Here is a 23,782-nt window from a genome sequence, read left to right on the forward strand (position 1 = left end):
GATATATGTGCCAGATAAAAGTGATCTCAATAAGGTGATCTTGAGGGAGTTTCATATGAAACCATAGTAAGGTCACCCAGCTTATCAGAAGACGATGAAAATAGTGAAGAAATTCTATTATTGGCTTAATTTGAAGAGAGATGTAATAGATTTTGTGGATAGGTGCTTAGATTATCAGTAGGTGAAGGAAGAGTGTAAGCATCCAAGTGGATTGCAAGAACTAACTCCAATTCTAGAGTGGAAATGGGAGGTCATCTCCATCAACTTTATCATAGGTTTTCTGAGGATAGTGAGACAACATGATTCCATCATGGTAGTGGTGGAAATGTTGAAAAATGTAGTACACTTCATTCGAGTGAAGTCCACATTCTCAGCGAGTGATGTAGCATAGGTGTTCATCAGGGATGTGGTCAGATTGCATGGAGTTCTGAAGAATATTGTGTCAAATAGGGATCTGAAGTTCAATTGTAAGTTTTGGAAGGATTTATTTCTAGTTATAGGCATAGAGTTGGCCTTCAGGATAAATTATCATTTGCAGGCAAATAGAAAGATAGAGAGGTTCAACAGGATATCGGAGGACATGCTGAGGATGTATGTGATGCACCAGTAGTGGAAGTGGGAAGAGTACCTTCCACTGGTAGAGTTCACTTAGAACAATGGGTACCAGGACTCACTGAGGATGAGTCCATTTCAAGAATTGTAAGGATGGAGTTGCAATACTCCCATCAGTTGGAGTGATCCCACGAAGAAGGTGTTGACTAGACCGGACATGTTGGCAAACATGAAGAGGGAAATGAAAGTAATCAAGAAGAAACTAAAGGAAGCACAAGATATGCAAAATAGATATGCATATCATAATAGGTTGTTCAAGGATTCCATGTTGGGGAGTAGGTGTACTTTCACATCAGACTGAAGAAGATCTCCTTACCGACTTGACCATGTGCCAAGTTGGCACCCTAATTTTATGGACCTTTCAGGATTATTGAGCGGATTAAGCCAATAGTCTATTGAATTTCACTACCTCTGACAATCAAATTCCATTATGTTTTCCATGCGTATTTCTCCATAAGTATGTTAAATATTTTTATCATGTGAATGACTAGTTTGTATTGTAGGTGGAGCCAGAAGGAGAATTCCATCCGGAACCGCAATGCATTTTTCAGAGAAATATTCTCATGCTCTAGAATGGAGCAATCAAGAAGGTTAAAGTGGAATGGAAGAACTTTGGTCCCTATGAAGCTACATGAGAGATGTTGGATCATATGTGGGCTATGTATCCTTCCTTATTCGGTGGTTGAGCAGATGTTTTGGTACATTGTTTGGTGATGTTTGGTATATGTACATATGTATATGGATATAAGTAGCACCATGATCTATGTTATAAAGCTCCAATAAGTGGTATTGGTGTCATGTCATTATGATTTTATACTTGTTATGTTGTCATATAAGTTTTCTTCTCGTCATGATGATCATCGTAAATACTGCAACGAGCTAAGTTATAAAGCTCCATGGGTAGTATGTTTTTCTTATAGCAACCTTGTTGGTTGTAGGTATTTTTGAACACTGAGGATAGTGTTCCACCAAGGAGAGGGTTCTGTAAGAACCTTGGTAAAAAATGCATGTAAAAGTTAGTAAAGGAAAAATAATAACCACGGTTGATGGAGCATGTGTTCTAAGCTAAATGATGGGAAAAATCATAGTGATGGGGATCATTGGTGATTAATTAATGGCTAAGGATGTTGGAAAATGAAATGGCTAAGGTTTTGGAAAGGAAGAGTGGCATTTATTTGCATTTTATTTATGAAAATGATGGAAATTAGGAGAAAAGGGAGGTCAAAGGTTGCATGTTGCATATGAGGAGGAAAATGAAGGAAAATAATGGAAAATGCAAAAAATAGATGCCTCTTTAATTAAAAAATCTTCTAATGATCAGTTTAAAAACTTTTGTCAGTTCATTTTTGGATCTCTCTCTCTATTATCTCTCTCTCATACTCTTGGACACTTAGAGTTTTCTTGGAGCACTCTTGGAGGAGTGTCGCATGCTTAGATTTTTGGAGAAATAAGGCAAAGGAAGAGTAGGAAAAAACAAGAGGACATTGGGATCATCATATACAATGAATTTTTCTTGCAAGTATCGAGTTCCTTGTATGTTTTCCTCACTAGTTTTGGCATGCATAAAGTATGCATGTGGTTTCTTGGTTATGATTTGTCATTGGCATGGACGATTGCCTAGATTGATAGTGGATTTTCCTAGAATTTCCATTTCCTAGATAACCATGGTGTTGTGGGTTCATTTTTTTTTGGTTGGTTTTCATGTCCCCTTTAGCTTGGGTTGAGTTACTAGTTCCTGGAGCCTTCATTGGAAAAATGTCGTGGAGCCCTGTAATAACTTGGGCTGAGTTACTAGTCCTCAAGCCTTGCATGGAGAAATGCTCTAGAGTCTAGCGATAGTTGTGGGTTGAGTTACTACTCTTGGAGCATTGGCTAGAACAAATTCTCTAGTGCCCTAGACGGCTTGGGTAAGGACTAATCTAGTAATGGTTTGTGATGTTTGACCGTAAGGTGGAATAATTATTTGATTGGTAGAGGTTGTTTCTCCTATGGAAGCCTTCGATGGTTTTTATTGATGTGTTTTACGATATCCCACATTCATGTTTGGAATATGGCACGAGGGTGACTAGTTGAAGAGAGATTTGGCTCAGCCATGTCTATGGTTGGGTGGTTTGTTGAAGTCCCAAACCTCGTTGGACTTTGCATCATTAATATAAGTTTATCTCTCCTTGTTAATTAATGAGTATTATACTAGTTTATATGTGGATTATATGGCTTTTGTCGCCTTCATATTTCTGTTGTTATTATGTTGGTTATGAACATGTCTTATGACAGTGGCTATGTATGAATCTCATCATGTTTTTACTTCTAAATGAATGAACAATGTATCTATGGCCTAATAGATGAAATTTCAACTAATGTGTTAAGGCACCAATTCTTCTTATTGGTTCTCACATAAGTATGAGAACCCTATGCTCAATTCTATTGTTAAGACTTGTATCTCTCGTGTTTGTGACATGTTTGACAAAATTCCTGTCATGGCTAGTAGGGGCCCACTCTAGTCCTTGTCAATATTTTTGCAAATGTATCATTGTTATTTTGTGTAAATTTACCTCTAAATATGTCATTGAGTTGTCAATAGTGACCTAGGCTTTGGGCCTGAAAAAGTGGCACAAATCCCAGAGTCACAGGCACAACACTAGGAAAAAAATGTCCCTGGATAGACGCTTTCCCTTGTTGTGGGAGATTTTCGGGCCTCCTGGAGGCATGCTGGTCCATATCAAGGGAGCATGTAGGGGTTTGATGCATTGACAATTCAGTGGATCTCAGAGGTTGTTTACCTGAGTGGTTGGAATGGCTCCTGGGAGTTCTGTTGTTGCTGTGGAGTTCTATGTGATGTTTTCTTCCAGTTCCACTTTCTTAACTGACACATAGGGAGTCAAATCATATCATAGTAATTTATCGTCACATGTTTACCCCGGTTGGCTAGTTACTTGGGTGTGGGAGGAGAGTGTTACACATGAGGTTGCATACCATCTTTCCACAATCTTATTAGGATACTTGTAAAGGAAGAATAAATAACCTTGGCCCACTCTTCTTTTGCATATACAATCACACGAGATTAAGAATTTGAAGGCTATAGATACTGATGGTAATGAGTTGAACAAACTCAAGTTTGGTCTTATCAGGTACCACCTATATGATTGAAAAAGGGTTTTCAAACAACATTGTGCAAGGATACACTTCAATTTTCCAAGAGGGACTTATTCTAGAATAGAGGAGGAAAATATCAAAAAATGTTATAATGCCTCTAAGCCTCATGCACCAATCAACTTTGCTGGTCCATTGCCTGTGACGCTAGAGAATGAAGTTACCTCGAAAGCAATTCCATTAGAAAAGTGCAACCCAGTAAGAATAAAGTATAAAAGGAAGGTTTCACACAGTCCATCGGAGAAGCAAGGCTACAAATACAAAGTAGATCCATCTATCTTGAAAGAAACCATGGATGTAAAGATAAAGAAGAAATAAAAGAGGCATGGGGAAGAACTAAGGTAGAAGGAAGAACATGAGCAGAAAGAAGAATAGGAGAGGCAGATTCAAGAAGAAGAAATGAGGAGAAAATAAGAGGAAGAAACAATGCTAAAGAAAGTCAAAGAAGAAGAGAAAAATTGGCTACTTGAAGAAGAAACAAAGTAGTTGCAGGATATAATACTTGCCCAATAAATTGAAGATTTGATAGTAATTCAAGGTATGGAAGTAAATCTAGAGAAACATAACTAGGATTTTGATTTCATTCATTGCACATAACATATCAACACTCAATTCTCCCCCTCCTACTACAGAAGGGAAATCTCCAGATGATGAAGAGGAAATTCGTCCTCCTAATGAACATCTACTTATGGATATTTTCAACCTAAATTATGATGTGCTTCAAAAGAAAATTGTTCATGCTATAAAGAAGCACTTTCATGACGATATCACACATCAACCTTTTAGAAAGGAGAAGGTGATTGTAATGGACGCCATGGAGAATTTTGAAGCTATTGTGGCAAACAACTTGGCCTTTGCAGGAGCTTCTAAGTCAAACATAGAATATTTCATGGCTCAAAATAGACAAATGGAGAATAATTTATAAGTTGCAGGGCAACAAATTGAATAGATCTAGGTAGAGGTTTAGAAAGAAACTCCCACATATGCGCACTTAGAAGAACTTCAGGAATATATACTTGGTGAAGTATTAACATTAGGAGAAACCATGAGGAACCTCTATGAGGATTTAGTCACAGTGCACAAATTAGTTTTCCCCTTGCACGACATGTAGGATAAATCAAGAGAGAATGAAAAATCTCTCAAGGTTTTTCATGTTGTGATCACAAAGTGCATGAGTGGGGAATGAAGTATAGAGGTGTACCGCCTGAGTTGGTAAAGAATATAAGACAATATGATGAGTTGGAAAAAGTTGAAGTATGGATGCTTATACAAAGAAACAAATAAATCGACATCTTCATTACCATCATTTTGTCCTCTTATGGACAATTGTACAACTTGAACATGAATTCTATGGTGAAATCTCACAATAGCCCTTAATTCAGAACACTCACTGAAGCCAAAAGTAGGAATAATGTCAAACAAGAAGTTGAAGAATACTCAGACCAATTCAGGTAGATTGATACCAAAGGAGACCTAAAGGTCAACAAACATGATATGCAGAAGTATATTAGTGGCCCTGCCAATATCAACACTATGTTGTTCTTGTTGAATAAGGAAACAAAAACTAGCTCCAACAGAGTATACTCAGACGAAATTGATGCTAGAGTCCACTTTCAGCCCAATCCCATCACAAATTTTGAGGTAAGCATTGCAAAGTAAAAATATTGGCATCACTATGTGACCAAAGATCTACAAGTTGAAGTGTTGGAAATAATACTGAGAGGGGGGGTGAATCAGTATTATCTAATTCTTTTTCAATATATTTATACTTTGAATTATTGTATGTCAGTACCATAAAATAATGAGCATGAACAAGAAAAACAAATAGTCACACCAAAGAACACCAGATATAAGGTGGAAACCCAATGTGGGTGAAAACCACCTGCTGCAATATGTCTCTATCTTCTTTCAATTAGAAACTCCTTTTACAATGATTTTGTACTGGTGCAGTCCTTTACCAGTACGTAGGCTGCAACCTGCAGAGAGCTACAACTCTCTCTCCTGGAAGGGAGTTACAACCCCCTACTTCTTTTCTTTCAAGGACCACTTTTCATAAGTTTTCAAACTGGATCCATGAACATCAATCAATCATCAAGTATATCTGCGTACATACGTGCTTTCACCAAAGCCAACCCGCGTACAGATCTATACATATTCAATCATGACTTGCAGCGATTTCAAACATTTGATCCCGATCTATCCTTAGATCTTGTTCTCCATCAACCGGTGAGATCCCTCTTTAGCTCAGATCCAGATCTGCACCATAACCCAATCACAGTATTCCAGATCTAGATATTCAATAATTCAGATGATGCTTTGCCAAATGATCTCCTTCCTCTTTTATAGTCTTAGGCCTTCCACAATACCACGGTACAAAACCATAGGATCAAAAAACTGTTGGACTAATACCATGAACCAACCATGAAAGTGCGTGAGATCAACACTTTTGGATGCAATACCACGAGCCAAAACCATAGGATCAAAAAATATCGGACTAATACCATGAACCAACCATGAAAGTGCGTGAGATAAAAAATTCTGACGAGGTACCATGGTCCAAAACCATAGGTTCAAATACCAAGGACTAACTACCATGGACCAAAGGTAAGTTCTCCAACATATACACGCTTTTCCTTGCATGAAAGTGCATGAGATCAACACTTTTGACAAGGTACCATGGTCCAAAACCATAGGTTCAAATACCAAGGACTAACTATCATGGACCAAAGGTAAGTTCTCCAACATATACGCGCTTTTCCTTGCATGAAAGTGCGTGAACTTTTTCTCTACATGAAATAAACTTTTCTCTCCATAAAAGTGCGTGAACTTTTCTCTACATGAAATAAAATTTTCTCTGCATAAAAGTGCGTGAACTTTTCTCTACATGAAATAAACTTTTCTCTGCATAAAAGTGGGTGAACGTTTCTCTACATGAAATAAACTATTCTCTGCATATAAGTGCATGAACTTTTTTGCACTATAATTTATCATCTAAGATGAGTGGGTTGCCATCAAGTACAACATATGTATCATAATGCCAACAATCTCCCCCTTTGGACTTGATGGCAACAACAACCAATCACTCTCCCCCTTTGACATCAAGGGCAAAGGGTTATGCTCGCCCTAAGAACATGCTCCCCCTGACTATAAACCAGATCTGCAAAGAAGAACCATAATCCATGACCGTGAAAGAGATAGAGACGTATTGTAACAATATTCAGACCGACATCCATGATCTCCTTCTGTACTTCCTCCATAATGCCAACAATGCATGATATGCTCCCCCTGAACCTGTGCCATTCGATCTTGGACCAATCCGCAACCCAGCACATGTACGCATATACTTCAGATGAACCTTGCGTACAACCAACAATCAGAAGAGATTCAACAACAAGATGATGCATCAACAACCCCCAGCTTTTGCCTGAGGTATTCAAAGGTCTCCCTAGGCAATGGTTTGGTGAGTATATCAACAACCTATTCCTTAGAAGGAACATACTCCAACTTGACCTTTTGTTCAAGCACTTGTTCTCGGAGAAAGTGATACTTGATTGGTATGTGCTTGGTTTTTGAATGCATGACTGGGTTCTTTGAAATGCCGATTGCACTTGTATTATCACATAAGATGGAGATGGGTGGTGTACAAGTGATTTGAAAATCCTACAAGGTCTGCATCATCCAAAGGAGTTGAGTGCAGCAAGATGCAGTAGCAACATATTCTGCTTCAGCTGTAGACAAGGCAATCGAACTCTGTTTCTTGCTGAACCAAGATACTAATCTGGAACCCATAAAGAATGCACCACCACTTGTGCTCTTCCTGTCATCCACGCTTCCGGACCAATCTGCATCAGTATAAGCATGAAGTGTGAGATTTATATGTCTAGGATACCATAAGCCATAAATTTGAGTCCCTTGAAGATATTTGAAGATTCTCTTTACTTCCTGAAGATGAGTTTCCTATGGATTTGCCTGAAATCTTCCAACTATTCCCACTGCATGCATGATGTCTGGTCGGGTACCTGTCAAATAAAGTAGACTTCCAATCATAGATCTGTAGGTTGGTTGATGTACTGCTGCTGATTCATCATTTGCACTGAGGCTACATCCTGTGACCATGGGTGTACATACTGGTTTTGCATCTTCCATGCCATATTTCTTCCGAATCTGCTTGAGATACTTGGTTTGAGACAAGAAGATCCCTCCTTCCTTTTGTTGGATTTGCAAACCAAGAAAATATGTCAATTCTCCAAGCAAGGACATTTTGAATTCTTTCTGCATCACCAAGGCAAAGCTTTGACTCATAGATTCTTCATTGCTGCCAAAGATAATGTCATCTACATACACAACAAGTATTAGCAATTTGTCATTTTCAATTTTTATATAAAGATTGCTATCTGCTAATCCTTTTGAAAAACCTTGTTGATGAAGATATTTGTCCAAACGATAGTACCAAGCCCTTGGAGCTTGTTTAAGACCATAGAGAGCCTTTTTCAATCTACATACAAGATTTGGATCATTTCCAAGAATGAAACCATCTGGCTGCTCAATGTATACTTCTTCTTCTAAGTCTCCATTCAGAAAGGCTGATTTCACGTCCATTTGAAATACTTTGAACTTTTGAAAGCTTGAGAGAGCAAGGAACATTCGGATGGCCTCAAGTCTTGCAACAGGAGCAAAAGTTTCTTCAAAATCTATTCCTTCTTGTTGCGCATACCCTTTACAAACAAGTCTGGCCTTGTTTCTAATTACTTCCCCATTTTCATTCAACTTATTTTTGAAGACCCATTTTGTCCCTATAACATTCTTATCCTTTGGTCTAGGAACCAACTCCCAAGTGTTGTTCTTTTCGATCTGCTCAAGTTCTTCATCCATTGCTTTGACCCAACATTCATCTTTGCATGCCTCTTTTACATTTTGTGGTTTAGTGGATGAGAGTAATGCCAAATAGCTTGAAGCTTCTGCAATTGTTCTTCTTGTTTGTACACCTGCTTTTTTTTGCCCCAAAATCTGAGATTCTGGATGATTCTTCTGAACGTACCTGGATGGAGTCTTCTCTTCTACCCTTATCTGTTCCTCTGGTGCTTATTGAGGTTCTTCTTCTTCATCATTCTGTCTTTGAGGGTAGTCTTCATCTTCTGCGATATTTTCATGATTTACTTGCCTAGGAATGTATCATTTTTCATCAACCACTACATCAATGTTGTCAACAATTCTTCCAAGTCTTTTATTGTAGCACTTATATGCTTTGCTGTGTGGAGAATAAACAAGAGGAATGCCTTCATCTGCTCTAGGTTCAAGTTTGCCAAGTTGCTCATCAGTATTCTTAATATAGCATTTGCTCCCAAAGATTTTGAAGTGTTTTACCGAGGGAGTCTCACCATACCAGAGTTCATGAGGAGTTTGAGTACTGTTCACTCGGACATTTGTTTTATTGAGAATAAAAACCGCAGCATATGCAGTTTCACCCCAGAAAGTTGCGGGAGTTCCAGACTCATCAAGCATAGCATGAGCCATTTGTTGGACTGTTTTGTTCATCCTTTCCACCACTCCATTTTGCTGAGGAGTTCTAGCTGTAGATAATTCCCTTCTTATCCTATGTTCTTCACAGAAATCGAAAAATTCATTTGAGGTAAACTTCCCACCTCTGTCGGACCTGAGGCACTTAATTTTGTAACCTGATTCATTTTCAACCAAGGCTTTGAAGGATTTGAATTTTTAAAATGCTTCATCATTGTGCTTCAAAAGTCCTAACCAAAAAAACCTGGAGAAATCGTCAATGAATAATATCAAGTATTCTTCTCCTCGAGGTGACTTCGTCCTAAAAGGACCACATACATCTGTATGGACTAGTTCAAGAGGCCTGCTGGATGATCCTTCCTTCTCCGGGAAGTTGGTTCTGGTTTTCTTACCAAACTGACATGATTTGCATATAGTGTTGTCTGGAATTTTGATATATGGAAGACCACGAACTGCCTGATATTTTCATGCCTTCCTTATTTGTGAAAAGCTTAGATGCCCCAACCTTCGGTGCCATAACCAATGTTCATCATCCTTGCTTAAATAACATTCTTTGTTGTCCTTCTTCAAATATGTATAGATTATTTGGAGTTCTTCTACCTTTGATCACTGTTTTCCCTGTATCAAGATCACGAACGCTACATCCATTTGATTGAAATATTACCTCGGTTCCTTGATCGCACATCTGACTGACACTCAGAAGGTTATGCTTCAAGCCATCAACATACAAAACATTTCCAGCTTTGACCTTTTCTTTTAACTGAGCTATACCTTTTCCTTTTATAGCTGCTGGAGTATCATTTCCAAAAGAAACTTTCTTTCCCTTTTCTAAAGCAGAATATGATTCAAGTTTTTCTTTATCACCTGTCATATGCTTCAAACATCCACTGTCGATGTACGATAGATTTTCCTGTCCCTCTGCATAAAAGGCTATCCCACATCTTTCTGATTGTGGTTCCTTTATTCTCCATGTTCTGGTGCTTGAGGCTTGTTCCTTTGTCTGCTGAAATCTGCTCCTACATTCAGAATCTTCATGAACGAAGTTATTACAAATAGAACATTCAATTTCATTTTCAAGAGCCGAAAAGTTGTTATAGGTCCTTTTTGTAATCCCAGTCATACTTCTTTGTTTTTGAGCTTCTCTAGTCATGATTGTTTTATATGCAACACATTGAACTGCTTTGTGACCAAAGTTATGGCAAGAGAAACATTGGCCATTAAATAAACTTCTGCGGTTATCAAATCTACCACCCAAATGATTGTAATTATTATTGTCATCCATTCTTGAAGAAAATTGAGAAGATTTTACCTGTGGCTGGTTGTAGCTTTTGTTCATCCTTAAGACAGATTTCCCCTGGTTTACCTGGTAGTCTTTGTTAGTTCTTGATGTAATTCATCCCTACTTTACCTAGTGATCTCCATTGTGCTTTTGCTCATTCCTTCTTGCTGCATCAAGATAACTCTTTGAGGTGGATGCTTGAGATGTTTCTCCATTATACCCCAGACTTGTCTTGTTTAGCGAAGAACGCTATACATTGATGATCTCATCCAGAGTTTCAGATCCTTTGACAAACTTAAGATTAATAGCCTTTTTTTTCTCAATTTCTTTTCTAAGGCCAACAATTTCACCTTCTAACTTTTCAAGATATTTTTCCTTTTCATCAATTTGAAATTGTAGAGTATCAATGATCATATTCTTTTCTTCTATACATGTCTTAAGTCTAGAAATCTCTTCATAAAAACTATCCACATCTATAGCATCCATGTAATCATCATCTTCAAATGCCATTAAAAGTTTATAGTCATTACCTCGTTCATCTTCATCACTATTTGATAGACCGTCACTGTCTTCATGAGTGTAGTAGCTTTTCTTATTTGCATTCTGTTTCTTGTTCCATCTGGTAGGTTCCTCCTTTGTCAATCTTATCCTTATGAGGACATTTGGCAGCATAATGACCTACTCTTCCACAAGCAAAACATTTAAAAGGTAGCTTACCTCTGAACCTTCCAGTACCCCGTTGAAGATTTCTGACAAAATTTGATTCTTCTTCTTCTTCTGGCACGTGACTTGATTCATAGTAGTCACCTTTGCCTGAAGCCTTAAAAGCAGCTTCTCTCCTGTCTGATGGACCTTCTTTTCTCATTTCATAAGCAGTTAGAATTCCTTGTAGCTGAGACATAGTAAGAGTTCGTAGATTTTCCTTTTCTTCTATTGCAGACACTTTAGATTCAAACTTGAGGGACAATGATCTTAGGACTTTTTCAACCACAACAGCCTCTTTTATTTCTTCACCCAAGTTTTTCATACAATTAACAATCTCATCTACCCGAAGGAAATAGTTAGCCACACTTTCATCATTATACATTCTAAGATTCTCATACTGAATCCTGAGGGTTTGAAGTTTTGCACGTTTTACCTGTTCATCTCCTTCGTAGCTTAAAACAATCTTGTCCCATATTTCTTTTGCGGATTTATATTGCATAACCTTCACGAATTCAGATTGAGATAGACATCCTAGAAGAGTTTTAACCGCCTTTGCATTTGTTTCATATTTCTTCTTCTCAGCTGAATCTATAGGAGTAGCTGATGGAAAAGTATACCCTGTTTCTATAATGTCCCATACTTCTGTACCCAAAGATTGAAGATAGGCAGTAACTCTTACCTTCCAATATACGAAGTTTGTTCCATCAAAAATCGGTGGCCTGATTGATGCTTCCCTCTCGTAGTTGCTCATGATGTTAGATCTTCCTTCAAGCGATCAAGCTTCTTCAGAAGGACTTGCTCTGATACCAATTGTTGGAAATAATACTAAGGGGGGGGGGGGGGGGGGAATCAGTATTATCTAATTCTTTTTCAATATATTTATACTTTGAATTATTGTATGTCAGTACCATAAAATAATGAGCATGAACAAGAAAAACAGATAGTCACACCAAAGAACACCAGATATAAGGTGGAAACCCAATGTGGGTGAAAACCACCTGCTGCAATATGTCTCTATCTTCTTTCAATTAGAAACTCCTTTTACAATGATTTTGTACTGGTGCAGTCCTTTACCAGTACGTAGGCTGCAACCTGCAGAGAGCTACAACTCTCTCTCCTGGAAGGGAGTTCCAACCCCCTACTTCTTTTCTTTCAAGGACCACTTTTCATAAATTTTCAAACTAGATCCATGAACATCAATCAATCATCAAGTATATCTGCGTACATACGTGCTTTCACCAAAGCCAACCCGTGTATAGATCTATAAATATTCAATCATGACTTGCAGCGATTTCAAGAATTTGATCCCGATCTATCCTTAGATCTTGTTCTCCATCAACCAGTGAGATCCCTCTTTAGCTCAGATCTAGATCTGCACCATAACCCAATCACAGTATTCCAGATCTAGATATTCAATAATTCAGATGATGCTTTGCCAAATGATCTCCTTCCTCTTTTATAGTCTTAGGCCTTCCACAATACCACGGTCCAAAACCATAGAATCAAAAAATTGTTGGACTAATACCATGAACCAACCATGAAAGTGTGTGAGATCAACACTTTTGGATGCAATACCATGAGCCAAAACCATAGGATCAAAAACTATCGGACTAATACCATGAACCAACCATGAAAATGCGTGAGATCAACACTTCTGATGAGGTACCATGGTCCAAAACCATAGGTTCAAATACCAAGGACTAACTACCATGGACCAAAGGTAAGTTCTCCAACATATACACGCTTTTCCTTGCATGAAAGTGCGTGAGATCAACACTTCTGACGAGGTACCATGGTCCAAAACCATAGGTTCAAGTACCAAGCACTAACTACCATGGACCAAAGGTAAGTTCTCCAACATATACGCGCTTTTCCTTGCATGAAAGTGCGTGAACTTTTTCTCTACATGAAATAAACTTTTCTCTGCATAAAAGTGCGTGAACTTTTCTCTACATGAAATAAACTTTTCTCTGCATAAAAGTGCGTGAACTTTTCTCTACATGAAATAAACTTTTCTCTGCATAAAAGTGCGTGAACTTTTCTCTACATGAAATAAACGTTTCTCTGCATATAAGTGCGTGAACTTTTCTGCACTATAATTTATCATCTGAGATGAGTGGGTTGCCATCAAGTACAACATATGTATCATAATGCCAACATGAAGTTCTTGAGCTAGAGTTTCCCCAAACCTAAGATTGATGTGTTATTTTGTCTTATTAGTCTTATTTTATTAGACTCTACCCAATTTTATCTTATATCGGTATTTGCAATGTTGTATTTGAAATAATTTGTAAGGGTAAGTCCAAGTTTCAATTCTGGAATATGAAAGGTCATTAGTTAGGACAAGGACAAAAGAAGTCAAAGAGTCACGAGGAATGTCCAAATTTCATAAAGGAGGATGGACAGTCATTTCATATGTTATAAATATACCCTCATAACTCTTATAAAGGGCTTTTGGGCTTAAGATCGAAAGCCTGGGAGTATTTTTAAGAGCCTTGGATTCTCCTTTAGCATAGAGGGATTATCTTTCTTTGGAGAAGCAAGTGTTGGCTTCATGTTCCACTATTGGGGCTAGTGTTTTGTCAATTGTAAATGTATGTTTTGAGATTTCACTTTTAATAAAATATTGGTGGGGACACATCTTCATTCTTATGTCATGGATGTAGTAATATTATTCTTGTTATCTTTTCAATAAGTCTTATTTTATTTATGTTAATGCTTATGAACTATTTTGTTTGCCTTAGTATGAATATTGTTGAATGCGTGTTGTTATGTTATTTCAATGATGGTTATCTTGTGAAATATTTTGCAGGTTAACTTATGATTCTCTTACTTCTTGTGTGTCCCTCTTAAGGTAAGTACTATTACATGCTTCTAAGGTGACAACTCCGTTACCCTTTCATGTGATGAAACTTCTTATGCATTATAATTGCCACTTTGCAAAGTTCATACACTTGATTTTGCTAAAGTCATGTATACATAATTTTATGCATTTATTGTAGCCAAGGAACACTATTAAAACCCACAACTTTGGTAATCAGTCATATTCTAGTTGAGTTTCCTAGTCCAAATGGTGTGGGGTCTAATTGGGACTTCAATCAGGGAGATGCCGTGCCCTATTGGAAGCTTCCAGCACCATCAACAATACCATAAGGAAATCAAGGTTATTCCAATATCATTTAAATAGGTTACTGAGAATATTAAATAGAAAATCTATATTGCTATGGTCCTTGTGCCTTAAAAATGATAAGAAACCAATTTTACTATATTCTTAAAAGGGGAAACCTCATTTTAAAATACAATGAAAAAGACAATAATTGATAATACTTAGACTATGTATCCTTAGTGTATATCTATATATATATATAGCGGAGACAAAGGACACAATAATAATAAATTGGGATTGTGAGTGATTCTAACCTACATAACAAAATAACAATAGAAATGTAATCAATCAATATTTAGGGCTTAATATTGATTTTGAGATAACATGGGGATTATATAGGGCTTAACATGGAACTCCCCTTTAAAGAAGTGTTTTTCTCAACAATTAAAAATTTGTGCTTGTTTCTGGATGAAATTCTCAAGTTCCCATGTAACTTCTTGTGACTAGTAGGTTTTTCCATTTGATGAGGTGTTCCATAGCTACTCAATTTCTTAACTATTTACTTGTTGTTTCAAAATTATTTCTAGTTCTAGTATTATTTTCCATTCTTCATTAAATTTGGTAGAAGAGTTTGGATTGAGATGCTATCACTGATGAGCTTCTTTTAGCAAGTGTTGACCCTCCAACATCAGGGGATCTCCCTGGTATGAAATCCCAACTAGACCTCACACCATTTGGTGTAGTATTCCCATCCACTACGATGGCTCAGTTGTCATTATGTTAATGATATGACTTAGCTTTGCTTGTCAGTAGGAGAGAGTGGTTTTCTTTGTTTTCAAACAACGAGGTTCGTGTGCCTAGTGAATGCTAGTATTACTTGTGTCAAGGTTCTTTCACAATAGATAGAGGGCGGGAGTGAGTCTCAAGTCGGGCAGGAGGAAGCCCAAACTATGTTAGAAACACACAAAAAAACAAGAAATGCACAGCTTCAAGAGGATAAATCCATGTGGATGCGGAAGTCACAACACACAAGGGAAGATAACACATATCAAACTCAGGAGCTTAATCCCCGTGAGTGCAAATGTCGTTATAGAAAGTCTATGTGAAAGGGTTTGTCTGATGTACGAGGAGGTAACCAACATGGGCAGGACATTGTTAACAACGTATAGAACAAATTTTCCTCAATATATGTATTAGAATAGTTGAATTAATTCAAGTGTTAAACACAGGTTAAAGCAACATGTATAACAAGTGTTCAAGATTAATCTTACAAACAATTACAACACATGTGTGAAAATGTGTTGGCCTATTAACAAGCTTATGAATTAAGTGAAATTTCCCAACACATCGATACACCATACATCACTAACCCTGTCGGTGGGGCGGTGGAGCCACTACTCACTCCTCAAAGAAAATATTACAGACTCTCAAGGCTATGTGGGAGGAGCCAAGGAGAAAATTCTTTTGCATGTACAAATGAGGGCTATTTATAGTCAAGGTTAAAACTGGCCCTTCTGACTTTTCGACTTCCTTCATGACTGTTTGAATTTCAACTTTACATAACTCTTGGTCGATTGGACTTCCACGTTACATTACATTGATTTACAAGGGTATCGCCCATATTAGTGATGTGGCTGGCATGACTCATAACACGAATTGACATGACAGTGCTAGTATGTTCATGTTGGTGGTGGTGTGCATGTCGAGTTGCAGTGCTACTGAGTGATGGATGTACTCTTGGTGTATCATAGCTTCACCTTCGCATAGCAAGCTGTGTGGAGTCCTCGATGGTGATTGGGTTCGCTTGATGTTGCATTTTCACATTGTTCCTTTCTTGTACTTTGGCATGGTTGACATGTTTTTCCATTTGCAAAAATATCTCCTCTCATGTTCGTTCATTTGCGAAGACATCTTAGCATGGTCATCCGTTCAGGAACAAATCTCTTGGCATGTATCGTTTGTTCATCCATTCGCGAACACATGTGTTTGCATGTACTCTCCTTTTTCATCACGTCTATCATTATCTCATGTATATTCATGTACCTATGACTACAACCACTCATGACGAGATGACAATAAATCCATAAACCTCGTAGTCTACCATGATGTGTGGTCATTCACTTTTGGATGCAGGTGACCCAGAGAGAGGACATGACTGCAGAACTGCGCAAGGTAAGTTTCAAGTTGGGATGTGAGTTCCATGCACTACCGGTGAAAATTGCATAGAGGTCACTAGGAGTTAGAAGGACTGTCCAGATCAGTAGTGACTGTCCACGTGATCTAACTCAACAAGAGGATAGATCTGCACAATTTCTGGAGGGAAGAAGTACAGGCAATAGAGGGAATTTGCAGAAAAAACTATGCAATTCCTGGAGAGAGCTGGCTACGGGCTTCAGGAGGCTTGGTAGCAACAACTGCGCAATTCCTTGAAGGAGTTGGTAGCAGGCTGTGGGATGGCTTAGTAGCAAAAACTGCACAATTCTTGGAGAGAGCTAGCAGCGGGGTTGTTGGAGACAAAAGCTACGAAATTGCTGGGAGGTTGACCTGGTGAACACCTCTGCGCATTTTATGAGCTGAGAAGGATGCTCGGATGCTGAGGCACTTACTCAGAAATCTACGTAGTTTTATGGGTGAGCAGTTGCCTGACTGATTGGGTGGCCAGCTGGCTGGAAAAACTGTGTAATTTTTTAGGGGAGATAGGGACAGGCACTTAGTGTCTGTACGACCTGTCTACATAGTTTTCTTAGTCAACGGAGTGGGCAAGGTCACTGCCCAGTAAAACTCTTTGGTTGACCAGAAGGAGTGTTGGTTGATCAGCTTGCAGTCAATGCAAATTGAAATGGTTTGTTGGACACTTCTGCATTGTTTTGGGTGACAGTCAGTCAAGTTAATTCTTGGGTGGAGGTTCGACTGTTAGAGGGTGATCTGTTTGTCATAAATTCAGCAAAAATGAATAAGTGTGTGAGCGAGTGAATTTGTGCATATGCGACCTTGCGAATACACACTCAAAATGACTAACTGACGGTGTGAGCGACAAGCACAACGCTTGTGATGGATCATTCAACGACCTCGAGGATGCTTGTGTGAAAGTGCATAAAACATTGTGTGTGAGTGCGATAGATGTGTACATGGAAAAAAACTCACACACAACCTTCAACATTATCAGAATGAGGTTGCAAGAATGACTTAGCAACCAACATGCGGAAGACAAAAATTGGTCGAACAAGTGAAAAAGAAGCAATACATATAGAAGAAACACATAGGATGACTTTTCGTGTTTGCGCACATGCATGTTAATGAGGACAGGGTGATATGACAATGAAAAACAATCCTACAAACTCAACTAAGAAGTGTACTTCGAAAGATGTTTCGTATGTACCTTACTTACCTTCAAAGATGATCATGCATCTGACAGAGTTTGCATGCGATCCTAATCTTTCCATTACTTAGTTCCTTGGTCCTTCTCCTCAACTCGTTGGAAGAAATTTTAGCATGTCACCTTTTCATGTAGTCACTGAGAGGTAGATCTGCCAATTTTAGCAGACAATGATTTCTACTGGAAGGAGGCCCTGGGAAGCCCATTGGCGTAATTTCTACATGAAAGGCCGACAAGAAAACTTTGACAACACTGAGCAGTTTTGAGCCTCAAAGCACTGTTACGGGACAAGGGTCTTGGAAGGACACCTCTATGCAATTTCTGAGTGCAGTGTAGCTAGCTACTCTGCGTATTTCTAGAGAGTAGTGCTAGCTAGGGCCTCTGTGGGCTGCAGGGTGTCAACAGGTAAGGGAGGTTGGTGTCTTTGCGCACTATGGGGTTTCAGCATGGTCTCGGCCAAGGTAGCCTAAATCGGCCAACGGGAGACTAAAAACATGAGAAGTCTGAATGCATGATGAGATGAGTGCAAACAAGAGTGAATGACACAAACAACAAGTGCAGGATTCATAAAATGGGAAAGCATACATGTGTGTGAAGCAAGTCTCCACAACAGTGATCGTTCGTGAAAAATATGTGTCATGCATGCGACAAGAGCGAAATACAAACAAAAACTTAAACGATGCTTCTACAAGCTAATATACATCAAAATGACAACAAACATTCATTGAAATCAAGTAGACATCACTCACATGAAGTGAAGCACAAAAAGCGACGGAAACATATCGCGAGACATGAGAACCGAGCTTACCCCAAAACAAATGAGTTGAATGTGCCGATGACTCCTAGATTTAATGTGGGACGTGAGAGTTTCAAGGTCAAGGTGAGGATTGAGATCTACAACGTCCGGTTGATGTGTTTTTATAAAATTGATGTTGCGACACGCATGCGACAAATCTAGGAAAAGCGACACTTGGCGAGAGGTTTATGAAATGATCCTTCCATGTAACATCCAACTACTAAAAACAGATCCCTGAATCAAAGGATGCATTTGCATGCTACCTTGGAAAAATAAGGTCGTGCATGCAAATCAGTTTTTCTCGACCCTGCAGGGAAGGAGTCAACCTAAAGGCACATGCATCAATCTGTGAGCTTGGGATGAAAATTTGTGTAGTTTTTAGACTGAGCAAAGATGGTTGTCGTAGAGGGATTGTGTAACTTTTGGGAGGAACAGGTGACTGTCTCCCAGGACTACGCAATTTCTTGGTTTAGAAGTTGTCCTGGTTTAGACCTCGCAATTTTCTCAAGGAAGGTTGTTTGACTGTTTCTCGAAATTTCTGAGCTGAGAAGCTGTACTAGGTTAGACCTCGGAATTTTCTCAAGGAAGCTTGTCTGACTGTATCTCACAATTTCTAAGCTGAGAAACTATCCTAGGTTAGACCTTGCAAATTTCTCAAGGAAGTTTATTTGACTGTATTACGCAATTTATGAGCCTAGCAGGCTGACTGGCTAGATTTGCCCAATTTTTCCTAGCTTTTGGGCTGGCTGTCCTAGAGGGATTGCACAATTTTTGGGAGTAGCAGGTGACTGCTGCCCAAAATTGTGCAATTTCTAGGCTGAGCAACTGTCCTGGGATGAATTGTGTAATTTTTGAGAGGAAGACTGTCACAAATAATTGTGCAATTGTTGAGCCTTGCTGGGTTTCTAGCTGGGCTTGTGCAATTTCTGGAAGGAAGGTTGGTTCCCCTCTAGAATTTCACAATTCCCAAAGGGATTTTCTCAACTAGCAACTGACACTAAGTTCGAAAAGAAACCTATTAAGGGGGGTCGAACAACCTTTCATGCATGGGCTGAAAATACTATGAAACAGTTGAAGCTGATGTGCTTGACATTGCAAGACACCCTTTTGAGGATGGTCGGTAGGGAGGCTCCAAAACGAAGCTAATGCAAAATTTTGGAGGGTGGTTGTAGTCGCTACAACAATTGGCGACACACTGGTAGAGCTCCAGCTCTCTGAATGGACCTTGTTCATGAAAAGCAAGTCTAACACCTCTAGAAGTATTGTGCAGTTCTCTGGCTGTCTTGGTTTCCACACTTGCTTGATTGTAAAATGTAGCATCTGCTAAGTCCTAGGTCATTCGACACACATTTCAAGCCAAGCGAACAAGGTTATTTGGATTGGGGATGAGGGGTATAATGGTGCACAATCATGTTAGTCATCAGAGTTTTAGTTTCATCTCTGGTGTTGCTCCGCTGCCAGCAGGCTTTGACAGTACCCTGGCGAAGTCACATAGGAACATGAGCATCACTCCACTACCAACGAGCCTAGTCAGTACCCCAGCATAATTACTCGCATAATCTCTTTTCACAAGAAGGATTTCTCTTCTTTCGTCTTATTCATTTTTTTTCGAAATTTTTCACTTTTTCATTTTCATCATTGTGCATAGCACTTATTCATTTCAAAGGTGTAAGAGGGATCTTAACTTATTCAGATAAGAAGAGTTTGTCCCTTCAAAGAAGTAGTTTATATATACCTCTGACATGCTTGTTAAGGTTTTCCCCCTCACCTTACTCTACTTGACTGAGCTCACAAGGATTAACCCAAAAACAACCGACCAGAGTAGGTGATAATAGTTAGCGTGCAAGCGTTGTATTTTATCCAAGGTTTACTTTGAATAGTACATATTTTCCATTGATGTATGATGGACTGAAGAAAACAAGTTCTTACATAAGAGAGAGGACAATAGATAACCCAATGTTGATAGTTGTACAAGTCCTCCTGTCCTTTACCCAACTTGTTGCAAGAGTCACACACGGTCCACGTGAAACTAACCTACGAACATAAAAAAGCAAGAAAACCAAAAATAAAAGAAAGAAGTAGAAGCAAATGCATATGTAGAGCGAGTAAGCAAACAAACAAGCAAGCAAGAAAACACACAAAGAAAGAAGCAAACATGCATGCAATCAAATAATTCAAAAAGCAAACACTACTCCTACTCCTAAGCTAATAATGCATGGGTCGTCTCACATGAAGTTATACTTCAAATGCAGCCACTAACACATTGTATGACCCATGTCGGTGAGGGAATAGTTTGCGAACAACAAAGCTATGCAAACCAGTAGATGTGAAAGATACAACAATGAAGACAGACACACTCCGAGCTTACAAGCATCCACAGAAAAAAAAAAATGAGTGAAAGTGCATGACATGTAATCCATGGACATACCATGATAATGTGTGACACTACGTGTAGATTTTGAGCACATGGATACTCTTGACTATGACATGCAACCACACATGAGAAAGATAGACCACTTACGTTGCACAAGTTTTCTTGCTGAGTAAGATTCCTCCAATGCTTGGGTGATGGGATCGTGTAGTTCGAGTGGAGGAAGTGAAATCTTAGTGTTGGATTGTTCTTGGGTGCATACATATAAGTGATGAGTAGCCTTGGTTGTTTGAACAATTTCCTGATCAGAAGTGAACCCAACCTCAAGGAGGGCCTGACATAACCATCAGCTCGAGCTGAAGTGCCTTGATAGTTTGTTGGGTTTCGACTTCGTTGACAGATGGATGATCGTAGACTAGTGGCTTAGACAGATTAACAATGAGTGAATCAACATCATGATTGGATGATGAGGTAAAGAGATCACTATGTTATGAAACCAATGTGGAATCTTCAGCGGATAAGTTCTTCCACTTGATAAGATACTCTGAAATTGATCGATTTCGTAGCTGTCGAGTTCTTGTTTCTGTGACTGCTTCCAGTTCCAATATAATTTTTCCTTCCTCGTCAAGTTCTGGAAATATTGTTTGAACTGGGAGCTTGTCACCTATAACCTTCTTTAAACACGAAACATGGAAAACTGGGTGCAATCGAGAAGCTGCAGGAAGCTCCAATTTGTATGCCATAGTACCAATCTTTTCCAACACCTTGTACGGACCATAATACTTTGGTGATAATTTAGTATCCTTCTTAGCTTGCTTTAGGGACATTTGCTTATATGGTTGTAGCCGTAGGAATACCCAATCACCTACATCAAAACTTCTTTCACTGCGATGTTGATCTGCCTGTTGTTTCATTCTATTTTGTGCCAACACGAGGTTATCCTTTAAGAGTTGGAGGACTTGTTGTTGATGTTCGATGTGATGTTCCACTGCCTGAAACTTAGAATTTTCTCTTAAATATGATGTGATTGATGGTGGTTGGTACCCATAAAGTGCCATAAATGGGGTCATTTTTGTTGCTGTATGGAAGGAACTGTTATACCACCATTCAGCCAGAGGCAACCATTTGACCCATTGTGTCTGTTTATCAGATACAAAGCAACGAAGATATCCTTCCAAACATTTGTTTACTATCTCAGTTTGCCCATCAGATTGAGGATGATAAGATGAGCTATGAGCTAACTGAGTACCAAGACAAGAAAATAATTCTGTCCAAAAATTTCCAGTGAAAATGGGATCTTTGTCACTTACAATAATATTTGGGTTGCCATGTAGCTTTTGAACTGTTTCCATAAATGCAGTAGAAACTGTACTGGCTTTAAATGGATGTGATAATGCACAAAAGTGTGCATACTTGGTAAGTCTGTCAACTACCACCATGATGACACTCTTTCCCTCAGACTTGGGTAAACCTGTGATAAAATCCATTGAAACCTCCTCCCAACGTTGGCTTGGAATGGATAAAGGTTGTAATAGACCCGGTGTCTTAATTTTTTCAACTTTATTTTGTTGGCAAACCAAACATTCCGCTACAAACTTTTGAATATCTGATTTAAGGCCATCCCAAAAAAATTCCTTCTTAACCCTGTGGTAAGTTTTTAAAAACCTTGAGTGCCCTCCTAAGGGAGAAGTGTGAAATTCCATAAGAATCTTTTGTTTTAGCTGAGAATTCTTACAGAGGTATAAGCGATCTTTGTACCATAATGAATCATTTTGCCAGCTAAATGTATCAGAAGCACTGGAATCGTGTTGTAGCTTTCGAATAAGTTCCCACACTTCTTCGTCATTCTTCCATTCATCCTTTGCTTCATTTATCCAATCTGGTTGGATAATAGAAATGGCACACAACAATGCTTCCATATCCTCATCCTTTCTTGAGAGCGCATCTGCCACCACATTTTGCTTCCCTTTTTTGTAGATGATTTCAAAGTCGTAACCCAACATCTTTGTGACCCAGTTTTGTTGCTCTTCAGAGGATAATCTTTGTTCTAAAATGTATTTAAGGCTATCATGATCCGTTTTTACCTTGAAGTGTCTTCCCATTAGGTAGGGTCGCAATTTCTTAAGTGCATGGAGTATTGCCAACATTTCCTTCTCACAAATAGCTTTGCTTAAAAACTTTCCCTTGATTGGACGACTTTCAAAAGCAATGGGTCTTTCATCTTGCATTAGAACAGCACCAATTCCATTTCCTGAAGCATCACATTCCACAATAAAGGTTTTTGTGAAGTCCGGTGTAGCTAAGACTGGTGCTTGGCACATTGCCTCCTTAAGATGTTTAAAGGCCTTTGTTGCTTCCGGAGTCCATGAAAATGAATCTTTCTTCAATAATGTTGTTAGAGGTGCTGCTATTCTCCCATAATTCTTAACAAACTTGCGATAATACCCTGTCAACCCAAGAAATCCTCGCAGATGCTTTATGGATGTGGGGATTTTCCATTCCTTAATGGCTTTAATTTTGCTAGGGTCTACCTTAACGCCTTCATGAGATACAATATGACCCAAATATTCCACCTCCTGGACTCCAAAGAAACATTTGGATCTTTTTGCATATAATTGTTTCTCCTCCAATAGTTGTAGCACCTTGTCAACATGTTCAACATGATCCTTCCAAGACTTGTTGTAGATTAGTATATCATCAAAAAATACTAACACAAATTTTCTAAGGAATGGTTTGAAAATTGAATTCATCAAACCTTGAAATGTTGAAGGTGCATTGGTAAGGCCAAAAGGCATGACCAAAAATTCATAATGACCCTCATGAGTTCTAAATGCCGTTTTCGGAATGTCTTCAATCTTCATTCTGATTTG

Source organism: Pinus tabuliformis, chromosome 1_1 (genome assembly GCF_031772625.1).
Source record: "Pinus tabuliformis cultivar Carrire ecotype Pingquan chromosome 1_1, CPIR1, whole genome shotgun sequence".
NCBI lineage: Eukaryota > Viridiplantae > Streptophyta > Pinopsida > Pinales > Pinaceae > Pinus > Pinus tabuliformis.